Below are 15,661 nucleotides of genomic sequence, written 5' to 3'. Positions count from 1 at the left end.
TATTCTCCTCCTGCCATAAGGCCTTGTTACGGTGTGAGCTTCAGACCGATACCTTTTGCTTTTTGAAGTGATCTCTCTGAATTGTATTTTCCTGAGAAATCCAAAGTGTGTCGCTGCTGGCTGGCTGCCTGCAAGCAAATATGATTGCTTGCTCTGACTGCAGGAGAAACTGGCGCTTCCACGCAACAGCACATAACAGGGCCAAAAACTGTCTAGGGAGCACTTCCTTCCCGCTCCATATTAAACAAAAATAAAGCAAGCTTTTAAAATGCATTCTAGAAATTCTATTTAAACGCTTGGAGATGTCCCTTGTGCCCTGGGCACATTTAGATCTTGTGAAAGGTGTTCCGTGATCTCCTTTAAGAATACATGCCCACAATGATTACTGTGACATTTGCAAATATTTCCTTTGTTTACCAAAGCATAACTCTAGGGAAATTCTGACAACCGAATACACAGAATTAGCAATATAAGCTAACACTTTCTGTTATCAACCCTGCTACTAGCTCTACCCAACCTCCATCACAGTCCTTGTTACTATGACAGCCCATTTCTCCCCTGCTGCCACGTTCTAGGGTGTGAGAGAAATTCATGGGGCAGGATAGTTGTATTGCTGCTGTTGTTGGGCCCTGGCACCAGGGTTCTGACAATGTGCCTGACACACTGATCAATCAATTTATGTTTACTTTATTTCTTTTTTTGTCATTACTGTTTGATTAACTTATACAGGTTGAGTCTCCCTTATCCAAAATGCTTGGGAGCAGAAGTATTTTGGATATCGGATTTTTCCGTATTTTGGAATAATTGCATACCATAATGAGATATCATGGCGATGGGACCTAAGTCTAAGCACAGAATGCATTTATGTTTCATATACATCTTATACAAACAGCCTGAAGGTCATTTTAGCCAATATTTTTAATAACTTTCTCGATTAAACAGTGTGTGTACTTTCACACAATTCATTTATGTTTCATATACACCTTATACACACAGCCAAAAGGTCCATAAATACAATATTTTTAATAACTTTGTGTAGTAAAAAAGTTTGTCTACATTGAGCCATCAGAAAACAAAGGTTTCACTATCTCACGCTAAAAAATAAATTTTCTGAATATTCCGTACTTCGGAATATTTGGATATGGGATATTCAACGTGTAGTCATTTATTTGAAATACTAAGGGGGTATCTAATTCGACGTGGTAAATGACCAAGGCTAATGGATCCCGCTGCAGCTATCCAATTAACGCAGACAAGTCAGAATTTATTGGAGATTATATTTCACGTGCACACAAAGCAAAATCCCAGATAATAATCCTTTAGAAACTGGATGATAAACCTAATGATGCCATGATGCAGAATGGCCTCCCACTACGTCCCCCCTTCCCCTGCAAGTGTGTTCGTACATGCTGATGCATTGTCATGTCACACGCGATGCATTGTCCCCTCACACGCGACCGTCAGCCGGGTACACATCGCTCTAGTGTATACTTGTCATAAGGATTCATACAAAACATAAATGAAGCCAGAGTAAGATGATTTGTTGAAATTGATGAATGGGATGGTCCTAAAGTGAAAGTAGTTTAGTTTTTTGATTCCATTCAGAGTCAGATAGAGATAAGTACCAGGTTTGCGATGTGTGGCTGCACATATAGCAGATAATCGCAGGTGGTGAACTTTGCTATATTTTTTACTTTAGCCTCCACAGGGTGCGGACAAAAGCAGGCTAGGTTTTCCTGTCCAGATAACCAGCAAAATAATAGTGCTGAATCTATTTTCAGAGATAAAACAGCAATTATTAGGACACTGCTAATCTTCTTTTCTCTAAAGTGGAACATGTGTGTGAAGGAATGCAAATCAATAGCAATTATGTTTTCTCTTAGCAACAGCAACATATAAAGAAGACAGCTACACTATTCATGTTAATTTGGTACAGTCAACCCTGTAATGGCTTGCTTATATAGTGGTGATATGTTCTCACTTTTTTATACATTTTAAATATGAATATTTTCACACAAGTATGCAGCTTCCAAAATGTAAACAAACAAAAAATCTCAAAAACGTTAGTATTTATTGATGAGAACATGGTTCAAGTGTACAATACAACCATGTAGTGGAGCAAGTAAATCGTAGATACATGAGAGAAGGAACGGCATATCTAATACACTATAGATCTAGCGAACGCTAATCAAAGCAAAAACAAAATGGAGGTAGACATGGATTCAAAACAATGTAGGGAGAAAGGGGATATGAGCCACACCACTTATGGAGCAAGGACCTTATTCAGCTTCAATTGCAGTTTTGCTAAAATAGCAAAACTGCAACAACTGGCTGCGATCGCATGCTGGGGGCCGCCCAGTGCAGGGCAAGGCCGCCCAGCATGCAAATACCCTGCAGCAAAGCGATCGCAATGTAATGTGATTTGTGGAAGCCCCACTGTCAGGCTAACCCACCTCCGTTTCAAACGACATGCCCGCCCAGCGCCGAGTCGATGCCCACCAAAACACAGAGTTGCCCCCTGTTCCACCCGTCAACACCTCCACCTGTCAATCAGGCAGAGGTGTTTGTGTCTATGCGATGCAATCGCACTCTTCCAGGCGCACATGCGCAGAGTGGAACCTTCACATACGCACTGGCGAAATTGGGAGAATGCGGTTGCATCGCATAAGGTCCCATATCCAAGTATATAGGGGGTAATTCCAAGTTGATCGCAGCAGGACATTTTTTTACCAGTTGGCCAATACCATGTGCACTGCAGGGGAGGCAGATATAACATTTGCAGAGAGAGTTAGATTTGGGTGGGTTATTTTGTTTCTGTGCAGGGTAAATACTGGCTGCTTTATTTTTACACTGCAATTTAGATTGCAGATTGAACTCACCACACCCAAATCTAACTCTCTCTGCAAATGTTATATCTGCCTCCCCTGCACTGCACATGGTTTTGCCCAACTGCTAAAAAATTTCCTGCTGCGATCAACTTGGAATTACCCCCATAGAGTACAATCTGAAGCATAATGTAATAGGGGCAATGAGCGGTGGAAAGTTGAATCGGGGGGGGGAAGGGGGGGGGGGCACATATATGGGTCTAGTACCATTTATACCCTGGAAACATTCAAATACAAGAGAGGAGGGAAGACTGTCAATGAAGCTCAAAGAAATAGTGAGTGAACCTCTCTTCAACCAATCCATCCTAAAGCTTCTCCAATAAGAGTGAAAAACATGATATCTAAGTTTCGATAAACATAACACCACACCTAGATCCCAAATCGTCGTACCACAGGACATGCCTAAATGTGCCGAGTCTACCCTATTAGTCTCGCACTTGGGACCAAAATTTCAAATGTAATAGTCAGGACACTGCCCCTTTTTTTCATCAAACGTCTAGACTGCCCTGCATGGGCTTGGACAGTAGGGAAATGGACAGTGAATGTGGTTAGTTTATCTTGATCTGAGGCCGTCTTTACTTAATTGATTTATTCCCTCTATGCACTGAAATGAAAATAAATATAGCCCCCCCCCACCCCAGACCCCCTGCGCCAGGTACAGCCCCTTATACACACTGCGCTACCTAGAGCCCCTTTTACACACGTCAGGTAGCCCCTTATACACACTGCACCAGGTAGAGCCTCTTATGCTCATTGCGCCAGGTAGAGCCCCTTATACACACTGTGCCAGGTAGAGTCTCTTATACACACTGCGCAAGGTAGAGCCCCTTATACACATTGTGCCAGGTAGAGCCCCTTATACACATTGTGCCAGGTAGTCTCTTATACACACTGCACCAGGTAGAGCCCCTTACACACATTGCGCCAGGTAGAGCCCCTTATACACACTGCACCAGGTAGCCCCTTATACCCACTGCGGCATATAGCCTTTTATACACACTGTGCCAGGTAGCCCCTTATACACACTGCGCTAGATAGAGCCTCTTAGGAGAGAGTGAGAGAGAGTGTGAGTGTGTCTGTGAGTCTGTGTGTATCTCTCTATTACTCACCAGCTCTCCGTATGAAGTCACTATCGGGAAGCGGAAGGCCGACAGCACCACGCGGGGACCAGGAGGCTTACAGTGCGGTGCAGGCAGCGAGGGGCACATCAGATGCCCCCCCCGGGCAGTGCCTCACACACAGGCAGGGCCGGTGCTAGGGTGTTTGGCGCCTCCCTGCAAACTGTAAATTTGCGCCCTCTCTCCCATACTTGAGAGGGACAGCGTGCCACCGAAGGCGCATGCAGCATAAAAGGATTGTGGTTTCACAAGGAAGGGGTGTTCCCACACAATTGTACCACTAATTTGCGTTACGCCACACAGTAGCACAATCTAGTTCACATTACACCGCATACAGTGCTCTTGATTCATATCATACTACTTTACAACATACAGTACAGTAGAGCCTTTTCTTCAAGGCTTAAAGTGGTCCTGAAGAGGTTGTGGAACTCATTTCCCTCGCCATCTACTCCCTTCCTATTAGTTGTGTCAGGGCCGATAGTAGGGTGTTCAGCGCCCTCTGCAAACTACAGTGCCCTAACCCCCATACTGTCTAAAGGAACAGTTGCACGCTGAAGGCACACACTGCAAAAAACAGGTGTGGTATCACAAGGAAGGGGCATGGCCACACAATATCAGTGCCGCTTATACACATACCCACGGTGGCAGTGCCATTTATACACATAATAATGCCCAGGGTAGCAGTGCTGCTTATACACATAATAAAGTCCATGATGGCAGTGCTGCTTATACACATGCCCACAGCATCAGTGCCCCTTGTACACATGCCCACGGTATCAGTGCCGCTTGTACACATGTCCACGGTATCAGTGCCGCTTGTACACATGCTCACGGTATCAGTGCCGCTTGTACACATGTTCACGGTATCAGTGCCACTTGTACACATGCTCACGGTATCAGTGCCACTTGTACACATGCCTGCGGTATCAGTGCCGTTTGTACACATGTCCACGGTATCAGTGCTGCTTATTCAAATTGCCACGGTATCAGTGTTGCTTATACACATGCCCATGGTCACAGTGGCGCTTATACACATAATAAATGCCAACCTCCACTTGCCTCGTGTGTCACTGGTGTTTCCTATCAGCGTCCGCGTGGGTCCTGTCTCCTAGGTGTGTCGCTGGCTCCTCTTCACATGGTCTCATTCACGCTGCAGCCGAGTGCCATTGGAGGTGGATTAGGGAAGGCGGGCTGAGAGAGTCTGTCAAAGTTTAGTGCCACCTACCCCCTGATCTATTAGTATGGCAGCCACAGCTCACATTTAGGAGGCAGTGACTGGTAATCACTGTAGAAAACAAGGTTTTTAAAGAGTTAAACTCACTGTTGTGAGTGTCAGGCTGCCCTGAACACAGACAGCTCCTATTCATCAGCATGTAGAGGGGGAGTGTCCAGAAACCCGAGTGCACTGCAGGGAGAAAGGTTCCTTGCTATGATCACCAGAAGGAACAGAAAGCATCAGAGAGGGGATACTGCCGACAGCCCGTGCGGACGGACGACGGAGTTTCAGGCTCTAAGTGAAACTCCTCCTCCTGTGTGTGCTACTGTGTGGGAGGGGGGGTGGGGTGGGGAGATCAGTAGGTGGCAAGGAGCTTCATGCTGCCGTCCAGACGCTGCTGCCTGTCTGACAGGAGCAGTGGCGTCCGGCAGCAGCAGGGTCACAGAGAGAGCAGGGAAAGCGCCTCATATGCCCGGCGCCTACCTGCTTTGCAGACTCTGCTGAGCGGGTAGCGCCGGGCCTGCACACAGGGTCACCCCCAGCAACATGTACAGCTGGCAGCCACAGTTCCTGGCGCCGGTGTCCGGCACAAAAAGGGCTTCTGGGCGCTGTAGTTTATGTAAACTTTCTTAATCTTAGTGCGGTGTCGGAAACTGGCGCCAGGAACTGTGGCTGCCAGCTGTACATGTTTCTGGGCGACCCTGTGGGTGAGGCACTGCTCAGGGGGCCATCTGTGGCTGCCGCTGCTGCCAGCTATACATGTTGCCGGGCGTCACTGCGGTGGGAGGCACAGACAGGTACTGCCTCTACAAATCTGTCTAGTGGCCACATTTGGCACTGCCAGGCGGTGCCCCTCCTCTGCTGGCGCCCCGGTGAATGTTTTCTTTACCAATGGGTAGATATGCCCCTGCCCCCACACACTACCTGCTCAATCTTCCTACCTTGTGCTGTTATGCTGCCAGCTGATGCTTCCCAGTGACAATGAAAAGCTGTGGTGCTGCACGCTTAGGTATTACATTGGCACCAGCCAAGGAGAATCAACTGGCAGCATCACAGCACTAGGTAGGTAGCATGCAGTGGGCACCCAGATTAATTAATATAATCTTTTAATTACTCCCCCTATCCCCAGGGCCAGCCAACAAGGAATGGGGGATGTTTAATTCAAGTAATGGAGCTGATTTAGGCCCCCCGAAAATGCTGTCACTCCATGCTGCCACACAGATTTGGCTAATGGTAGTTTTAGTCCTGACTATGGGGGTAATTCCAAGTTGATCGCAGCAGGAAATTTTTTAGCAGTTGGGCAAAACCATGTGCACTGCAGGGGAGGCAGATATAACATTTGCAGAGAGAGTTAGATTTGGGTGGGTTATTTTATTTCTGTGCAGGGTAAATACTGGCTGCTTTATGTTTACACTGCAATTTAGATTGCAGATTGAACTCACCACACCCAAATCTAACTCTCTCTGCACGTTATATCTGCCTCCCCTGCAGTGCACATGGCTTTGCCCAACTGCTAACAAAATTCCTGCTGCGATCAACTTGGAATTACCCTCTATGTCCCATGACACAAAATCCTATAACCTGCAGATCAAATTTCCGAGCTACGATGAATTATATCGTGGGTAACTGGCACCAAACCTAATCCTAAACATCTCACTTAGGGGGAAATGTATCAAACCCTCTAAAGACTGGAGAAGAGGACAAGTGGAGAAGTTTAGCTTCTACCTATCATTTTATAGAATGTACTGTCTAATTTCTATCTAGATGCTGATTGGAGTCTAAGGGAAACTTCTCTACTTGTCCGCTTCTCTACTAGACTCTAGAAGGTCCACTACATCTCACCCTTAATTTATTATTGCAGTTGTTCAACTGGTAAATTATGAATTCAAGGGGAGATGTATTATAGAGGCATGGATCAGGCCGCTATAGCTCTTCCTGATTCAACTCTATTGAAGCTAGAAGCAATATCGACAAGCTATGTTAACATATCAGCTGCCGGAGTGAGGGAATGAGAATTGTCCCATCTGGTGATCCCTGCCACAGCCGAGTCAACCTAGTGCTACATCACGCACACTGCACTCATGTTTAAATACTTACCTTTCCGGAATCCCAAGTCAGCGCTGCAGCTGTGGCAAAAAAACTCTGGAAAAATGGCCATCGCGCTTGCACAATAGTGTTTAGTAGCCGGAGCATTATGGGTGTCAAGTTTCCGGATACCTGCGCATGTGCAGTAGTCTAAGGCACCATAGAGAGGTAGGGGCCCATACTGAGTCTACATACGGACCCCCTACTCTGTTTTTCCGCCCTTGCACCTAACACGTTACATCTCACATATATATTTCTAAGTTGCTGTAGACTTTAAATGCAAATGCATAATAATAATTAGAATAATAACACCACCACCGTACAAGCATCGTACACACATCTCAGCTGTGTTATTATAACAAACTGCACAACATTACAAAGGCTACAGTTCTCCCAGACACCTGAAGGAAGCCCAGATGACAGCCTTCTTTTTTATTTTATGTGCATCTTGTCTGTTTTCTCAGCGTTGTATTGTGTGCATATCAATTCATCCCCCTGCACAGCATGTTATACAATGCTTTTTGCTGGCCCTGCACTGTCTCCTGATAGTACCACGTCTGACATACAGTATAGTACAAGAATATCCCAACTTGTTACATTCGCCCAATAATAAGATAGAAGTTACAAGTCACCTCAGTTCTTTGCCACAGTAAACGAATAAGGAAACATCTCCATTTTCAGTAACAAATTGTACATTTTAAAAAGCATTTACAAAACCATACTTCACTTATAGAAAACCCATACATGAAGTGATATTGATTGCTATGACAGATTCAGGTCCCAATTAGTCTGGTTTAAACTAGAGATGAGCGCCGGAAATTTTTCGGGTTTTGTGTTTTGGTTTTGGGTTCGGTTCCGCGGCCGTGTTTTGGGTTCGACCGCGTTTTGGCAAAACCTCACCGAATTTTTTTTGTCGGATTCGGGTGTGTTTTGGATTCGGGTGTTTTTTTCAAAAAACCCTAAAAAACAGCTTAAATCATAGAATTTGGGGGTCATTTTGATCCCATATTATTATTAACCTCAAAAACCATAATTTCCACTCATTTTCAGTCTATTCTGAATACCTCACACCTCACAATATTATTTTTAGTCCTAAAATTTGCACCAAGGTCGCTGGATGACTAAGCTAAGCGACCCTAGTGGCCGACACAAACACCTGGCCCATCTAGGAGTGGCACTGCAGTGTCACGCAGGATGGCCCTTCCAAAAAACACTCCCCAAACAGCACATGATGCAAAGAAAAAAAGAGGTGCAATGAGGTAGCTGTGTGACTAAGCTCAGCGACCCAAGTGCCCGACACAAACACCTGGCCCATCTAGGAGTGGCACTGCAGTGTCACGCAGGATGTCCCTTCCAAAAAACCCTCCCCAAACAGCACATGACGCAAAGAAAAAAAGAGGCGCAATGAGGTAGCTGTGTGAGTAAGATTAGCAACCCTAGTGGCCGACACAAACACCGGGCCCATCTAGGAATGGCACTGCAGTGTCACGCAGGATGTCCCTTCTAAAAAACCCTCCCCAAACAGCACATGACGCAAAGAAAAAGAAAAGAAAAAAGAGGTGCAAGATGGAATTGTCCTTGGGCCCTCCCACCCACCCTTATGTTGTATAAACAGGACATGCACACTTTAACCAACCCATCATTTCAGTGACAGGGTCTGCCACACGACTGTGACTGATATGACGGGTTGGTTTGGACCCCCACCACAAAAGAAGCAATTAATCTCTCCTTGCACAAACTGGCTCTACAGAGGCAAGATGTCCACCTCATCATCATCCTCCGATATATCACCGTGTACATCCCCCTCCTCACAGATTATCAATTCGTCCCCACTGGAATCCACCATCTCAGCTCCCTGTGTACTTTGTGGAGGCAATTGCTGCTGGTCAATGTCTCCGCGGAGGAATTGATTATAATTAATTTTAATGAACATCATCTTCTCCACATTTTCTGGATGTAACCTCGTACGCCGATTGCTGACAAGGTGAGCGGCGGCACTAAACACTCTTTCGGAGTACACACTTGTGGGAGGGCAACTTAGGTAGAATAAAGCCAGTTTGTGCAAGGGCCTCCAAATTGCCTCTTTTTCCTGCCAGTATAAGTACGGACTGTGTGACGTGCCTACTTGGATGCGATCACTCATATAATCCTCCACCATTCTTTCAATGTTGAGAGAATCATATGCAGTGACAGTAGACGACATGTCCGTAATCGTTGTCAGGTCCTTCAGTCCGGACCAGATGTCAGCATCAGCAGTCGCTCCAGACTGCCCTGCATCACCGCCAGCGGGTGGGCTCGGAATTCTGAGCCTTTTCCTCGCACCCCCAGTTGCGGGAGAATGTGAAGGAGGAGATGTTGACAGGTCGCGTTCCGCTTGACTTGACAATTTTGTCACCAGCAGGTCTTTGCACCCCAGCAGACTTGTGTCTGCCGGAAAGAGAGATCCAAGGTAGGTTTTAAATCTAGGATCGAGCACGGTGGCCAAAATGTAGTGCTCTGATTTCAACAGATTGACCACCCGTGAATCCTTGTTAAGCGAATTAAGGGCTGCATCCACAAGTCCCACATGCCTAGCGGAATCGCTCCCTTTTAGCTCCTTCTTCAATGCCTCCAGCTTCTTCTGCAAAAGCCTGATGAGGGGAATGACCTGACTCAGGCTGGCAGTGTCTGAACTGACTTCACGTGTGGCAAGTTCAAAGGGCATCAGAACCTTGCACAACGTTGAAATCATTCTCCACTGCACTTGAGACAGGTGCATTCCACCTCCTATATCGTGCTCAATTGTATAGGCTTGAATGGCCTTTTGCTGCTCCTCCAACCTCTGAAGCATATAGAGGGTTGAATTCCACCTCGTTACCACTTCTTGCTTCAGATGATGGCAGGGCAGGTTCAGTAGTTTTTGGTGGTGCTCCAGTCTTCTGTACGTGGTGCCTGTACGCCGAAAGTGTCCCGCAATTCTTCTGGCCACCGACAGCATCTCTTGCACGCCCCTGTCGTTTTTTAAAAAATTCTGCACCACCAAATTCAAGGTATGTGCAAAACATGGGACGTGCTGGAATTTGCCCATATTTAATGCACACACAATATTGCTGGCGTTGTCCGATGCCACAAATCCACAGGAGAGTCCAATTGGGGTAAGCCATTCTGCGATGATCTTCCTCAGTTGCCGTAAGAGGATTTCAGCTGTGTGCGTATTCTGGAAAGTGGTGATACAAAGCGTAGCCTGCCTAGGAAAGAGTTGGCGTTTGCGAGATGCTGCTACTGGTGCCGCCGCTGCTGTTCTTGCGGCGGGAGTCCATACATCTACCCAGTGGGCTGTCACAGTCATATAGTCCTGACCCTGCCCTGCTCCACTTGTCCACATGTCCGTGGTTAAGTGGACATTGGGTACAACTGCATTTTTTAGGACACTGGTGAGTCTTTTTCTGACGTCCGTGTACATTCTCGGTATCGCCTGCCTACAGAAGTGGAACCTAGATGGTATTTGGTAACGGGGGCACACTGCCTCAATAAATTGTCTAGTTCCCTGTGAACTAACGGCGGATACCGGACGCACGTCTAACACCAACATAGTTGTCAAGGACTCAGTTATCCGCTTTGCAGCAGGATGACTGCTGTGATATTTCATCTTCCTCGCAAAGGACTGTTGGACAGTCAATTGCTTACTGGAAGTAGTACAAGTGGGCTTACGACTTCCCCTCTGGGATGACCATCGACTCCCAGCAGCAACAACAGCAGCGCCAGCAGCAGTAGGCGTTACACGCAAGGATGCATCGGAGGAATCCCAGGCAGGAGAGGACTCGTCAGAATTGCCAGTGACATGGCCTGCAGGACTATTGGCATTCCTGGGGAAGGAGGAAATTGACACTGAGGGAGTTGGTGGGGTGGTTTGCGTGAGCTTGGTTACAAGAGGAAGGGATTTACTGGTCAGTGGACTGCTTCCGCTGTCGGCCCAAGTTTTTGAACTTGTCACTGACTTATTATGAATGCGCTGCAGGTGACGTATAAGGGAGGATGTTCCGAGGTGGTTAACGTCCTTACCCCTACTTATTACAGCTTGACAAAGGGAACACACGGCTTGACACCTGTTGTCCGCATTTCTGGTGAAATACTTCCACACCGAAGAGCTGATTTTTTTGGTATTTTCACCAGGCATGTCAACGGCCCTATTCCTCCCACGGACAACAGGTGTCTCCCCGGGTGCCTGACTTAAACAAACCACCTCACCATCAGAATCCTCCTGGTCAATTTCCTCCCCAGCGCCAGCAACACCCATATCCTCCTCATCCTGGTGTACTTCAACACTGACATCTTCAATCTGACTATCAGGAACTGGACTGCGGGTGCTCCTTCCAGCACTTACAGGGGGCGTGCAAATGGTGGAAGGCGCATGCTCTTCACGTCCAGTGTTGGGAAGGTCAGGCATCGCAACCGACACAATTGGACTCTCCTTGTGGATTTGGGATTTCGAAGAACGCACAGTTCTTTGCGGTGCTACTGCTTTTGCCAGCTTGAGTCTTTTCATTTTTCTAGCGAGAGGCTGAGTGCCTCCATCCTCATGTGAAGCTGAACCACTAGCCATGAACATAGGCCAGGGCCTCAGCCGTTCCTTGCCACTCCGTGTGGTAAATGGCATATTGGCAAGTTTACGCTTCTCCTCCGACAATTTTATTTTAGGTTTTGGAGTCCTTTTTTTTACTGATATTTGGTGTTTTGGATTTGACATGCTCTGTACTATGACATTGGGCATCGGCCTTGGCAGACGACGTTGCTGGCATTTCATCGTCTCGGCCATGACTAGTGGCAGCAGCTTCAGCACGAGGTGGAAGTGGATCTTGATCTTTCCCTAATTTTGGAACCTCAACATTTTTGTTCTCCATATTTTAATAGGCACAACTAAAAGGCACCTCAGGTAAACAATGGAGATGGATGGATACTAGTATACAATTATGGATGGACTGCCGAGTGCCGACACAGAGGTAGCTACAGCCGTGGACTACCGTACTGTACTGTGTCTGCTGCTAATATAGACTGGTTGATAAAGAGATGTAGTAGTAGTATGTATGTATAAAGAAGAAAGAAAAAAAAACCACGGGTAGGTGGTATACAATTATGGACGGACTGCCGAGTGCCGACACAGAGGTAGCTACAGCCGTGGACTACCGTACTGTACTGTGTCTGCTGCTAATATAGACTGGTTGATAAAGAGATGTAGTAGTAGTATGTATGTATAAAGAAGAAAGAAAAAAAAACCACGGGTAGGTGGTATACAATTATGGACGGACTGCCCAGTGCCGACACAGAGGTAGCTACAGCCATGGACTACCGTACTGTACTGTGTCTGCTGCTAATATAGACTGGTTGATAAAGAGATGTAGTAGTAGTATGTATGTATAAAGAAGAAAGAAAAAAAAACCACGGGTAGGTGGTATACAATTATGGACGGACTGCCGAGTGCCGACACAGAGGTAGCTACAGCCGTGGACTACCGTACTGTACTGTGTCTGCTGCTAATATAGACTGGTTGATAAAGAGATGTAGTAGTAGTATGTATGTATAAAGAAGAAAGAAAAAAAAACCACGGGTAGGTGGTATACAATTATGGACGGACTGCCCAGTGCCGACACAGAGGTAGCTACAGCCGTGGACTACCGTACTGTACTGTGTCTGCTGCTAATATAGACTGGTTGATAAAGAGATGTAGTAGTAGTATGTATGTATAAAGAAGAAAGAAAAAAAAACCACAGGTAGGTGGTATACAATTATGGACGGACTGCCCAGTGCCGACACAGAGGTAGCTACAGCCGTGGACTACCGTACTGTACTGTGTCTGCTGCTAATATAGACTGGTTGATAAAGAGATGTAGTAGTAGTAGTATGTATGTATAAAGAAGAAAGAAAAAAAAACACGGGTAGGTGGTATACAATTATGGACGGACTGCCCAGTGCCGACACAGAGGTAGCTACAGCCGTGGACTACCGTACTGTACTGTGTCTGCTGCTAATATAGACTGGTTGATAAAGAGATGTAGTAGTAGTATGTATGTATAAAGAAGAAAGAAAAAAAACCACGGGTAGGTGGTATACAATTATGGACGGACTGCCCAGTGCCGACACAGAGGTAGCTACAGCTGTGGACTACCGTACTGTACTGTGTCTGCTGCTAATATAGACTGGTTGATAAAGAGATGTAGTAGTAGTAGTATGTATGTATAAAGAAGAAAGAAAAAAAAACCACGGGTAGGTGGTATACAATTATGGACGGACTGCCGAGTGCCGACACAGAGGTAGCTACAGCCGTGGACTACCGTACTGTACTGTGTCTGCTGCTAATATAGACTGGTTGATAAAGAGATGTAGTAGTAGTATGTATGTATAAAGAAGAAAGAAAAAAAAACCACGGGTAGGTGGTATACAATTATGGACGGACTGCCGAGTGCCGACACAGAGGTAGCTACAGCCGTGAACTACCGTACTGTGTCTGCTGCGACTGGATGATAAATAATGATATAAAAAATATATATATATCACTACTGCAGCCGGACAGGTATATATTATATAATGACGGACCTGCTGGACACTGTCTGTCAGCAGAATGAGTTTTTTATAGAATAAAAAAAAAAACACCACACAAGTGAAGTCACACGACGAGTGTTTAACTTTTTCAGGCAATCACAATATAGTATACTATACTACTAACTATACTGGTGGTCAGTGTGGTCAGGTCACTGGTCAGTCACACTGGCAGTGGCACTCCTGCAGCAAAAGTGTGCACTGTTTAATTTTAATAATAATATGTACTCCTGGCTCCTGCTATAACCTATAACTGGCACTGCAGTGCTCCCCAGTCTCCCCCACAATTATAAGATGTGTGAGCTGAGCACAGTCAGATACGAGTGTTTAACTTTTTCAGGCAATCACAATATAGTATACTATACTACTAACTATACTGGTGGTCAGTGTGGTCAGGTCACTGGTCAGTCACACTGGCAGTGGCACTCCTGCAGCAAAAGTGTGCACTGTTTAATTTTAATAATAATATGTACTCCTGGCTCCTGCTATAACCTATAACTGGCACTGCAGTGCTCCCCAGTCTCCCCCACAATTATAAGATGTGTGAGCTGAGCACAGTCAGATATATACATAGATGATGCAGCACACTGGGCTGAGCAGTGCACACAGATATGGTATGTGACTGAGTCACTGTGTATCGTTTTTTTCAGGCAGAGAACGGATATATTAAATAAAACTGCACTGTCTGGTGGTCACTGTGGTCAGTCACTAGTAAACTCTGCACTCTCTACAGTTCTACAGTACTCCTAAGCTCCAGTAAATCAGGTCAATCTCTCTCTCTCTCTCTTCTAATCTAAATGGAGAGGACGCCAGCCACGTCCTCTCCCTATCAATCTCAATGCACGTGTGAAAATGGCGGCGACGCGCGGCTCCTTATATAGAATCCGAGTCTCGCGAGAATCCGACAGCGTCATGATGACGTTCGGGTGCGCTCGGGTTAACCGAGCAAGGCGGGAAGATCCGAGTCGCTCGGACCCGTGAAAAAAAACATGAAGTTCGTGCGGGTTCGGATTCAGAGAAACCGAACCCGCTCATCTCTAGTTTAAACCATGTGGAAGTGGCAGCTGCTTATTTGTTATTCTGTTTACCCCCCTTTACAACGGTGCAGTCTTTAAGAATAATTAATAATATAAGTGTCTGGCCTATTTAACAAATGTCTAATGCAGGAGACCACAGCTCCCTTTATTCTCAATGGAGACTGTGGTTTGCGCAATTTACTACCAAGCTGTACTAGCTGTGCTCCAATAACCAGCAACATCTTCAGATAGTGCTAGCTGCTCTAACCCTATAGTGAGAGTATCGCTGGAGAGGGATCAGAAGTTTCCCCCTTGGCAGCCCCCATGCTCTTCCTTTCCCGGTGATCGCAAAATGATGCTGTGCATGTATTATGTGGTGATAAGAAATTATCATTTACATCTCTAAGGATCAGGTTTCAGACTATGTACTTTGATTATACATTATACCTGTTACCTTATACTTCACATGACTCTGGTGTATTGTCTACGGTGCATTGCTGTTATTAATCTGGTACATTATCATGCATGCACTAGCAGTATTTACTAAACTGTACATATTTATCAAGGGGCATCTCTCTAATGGTTAAACAAACCAATGTGGCGGTTGGCCACACCCCTTCTGAAGACTAGTCACACCCCTAAACATGATCCCTACCACTGCATTTCCACGGTGGGCCCTTCTTGCCCCAGTCCAACACTGGGCAAAGCCTACTCCATTCTGGGAAGAGCTTGTCAATGGTCTATGGCAGTGGTTCCCAAACTGGGTGC

The 15,661-nt window shown here is 46.0% G+C and overlaps 1 protein-coding gene across 2 annotated transcripts in view; it reads right to left on the bottom strand.

Annotated features, from left to right (window-relative positions):
• The window catches only part of CRIM1 (cysteine rich transmembrane BMP regulator 1), a 960,049-nt gene that overhangs the window by 184,468 nt on the left and 759,920 nt on the right, over positions 1-15,661 (bottom strand). The gene's annotated exons all lie outside the window — the stretch shown is intronic.

This window comes from Pseudophryne corroboree, chromosome 4 (assembly GCF_028390025.1).
Source record: "Pseudophryne corroboree isolate aPseCor3 chromosome 4, aPseCor3.hap2, whole genome shotgun sequence".
Classification (NCBI taxonomy): Eukaryota; Metazoa; Chordata; class Amphibia; order Anura; family Myobatrachidae; genus Pseudophryne; species Pseudophryne corroboree.
The sequence above is the reverse complement of the archived record's forward strand: the minus strand, read 5'-3'. Positions and strand labels throughout refer to the sequence as shown.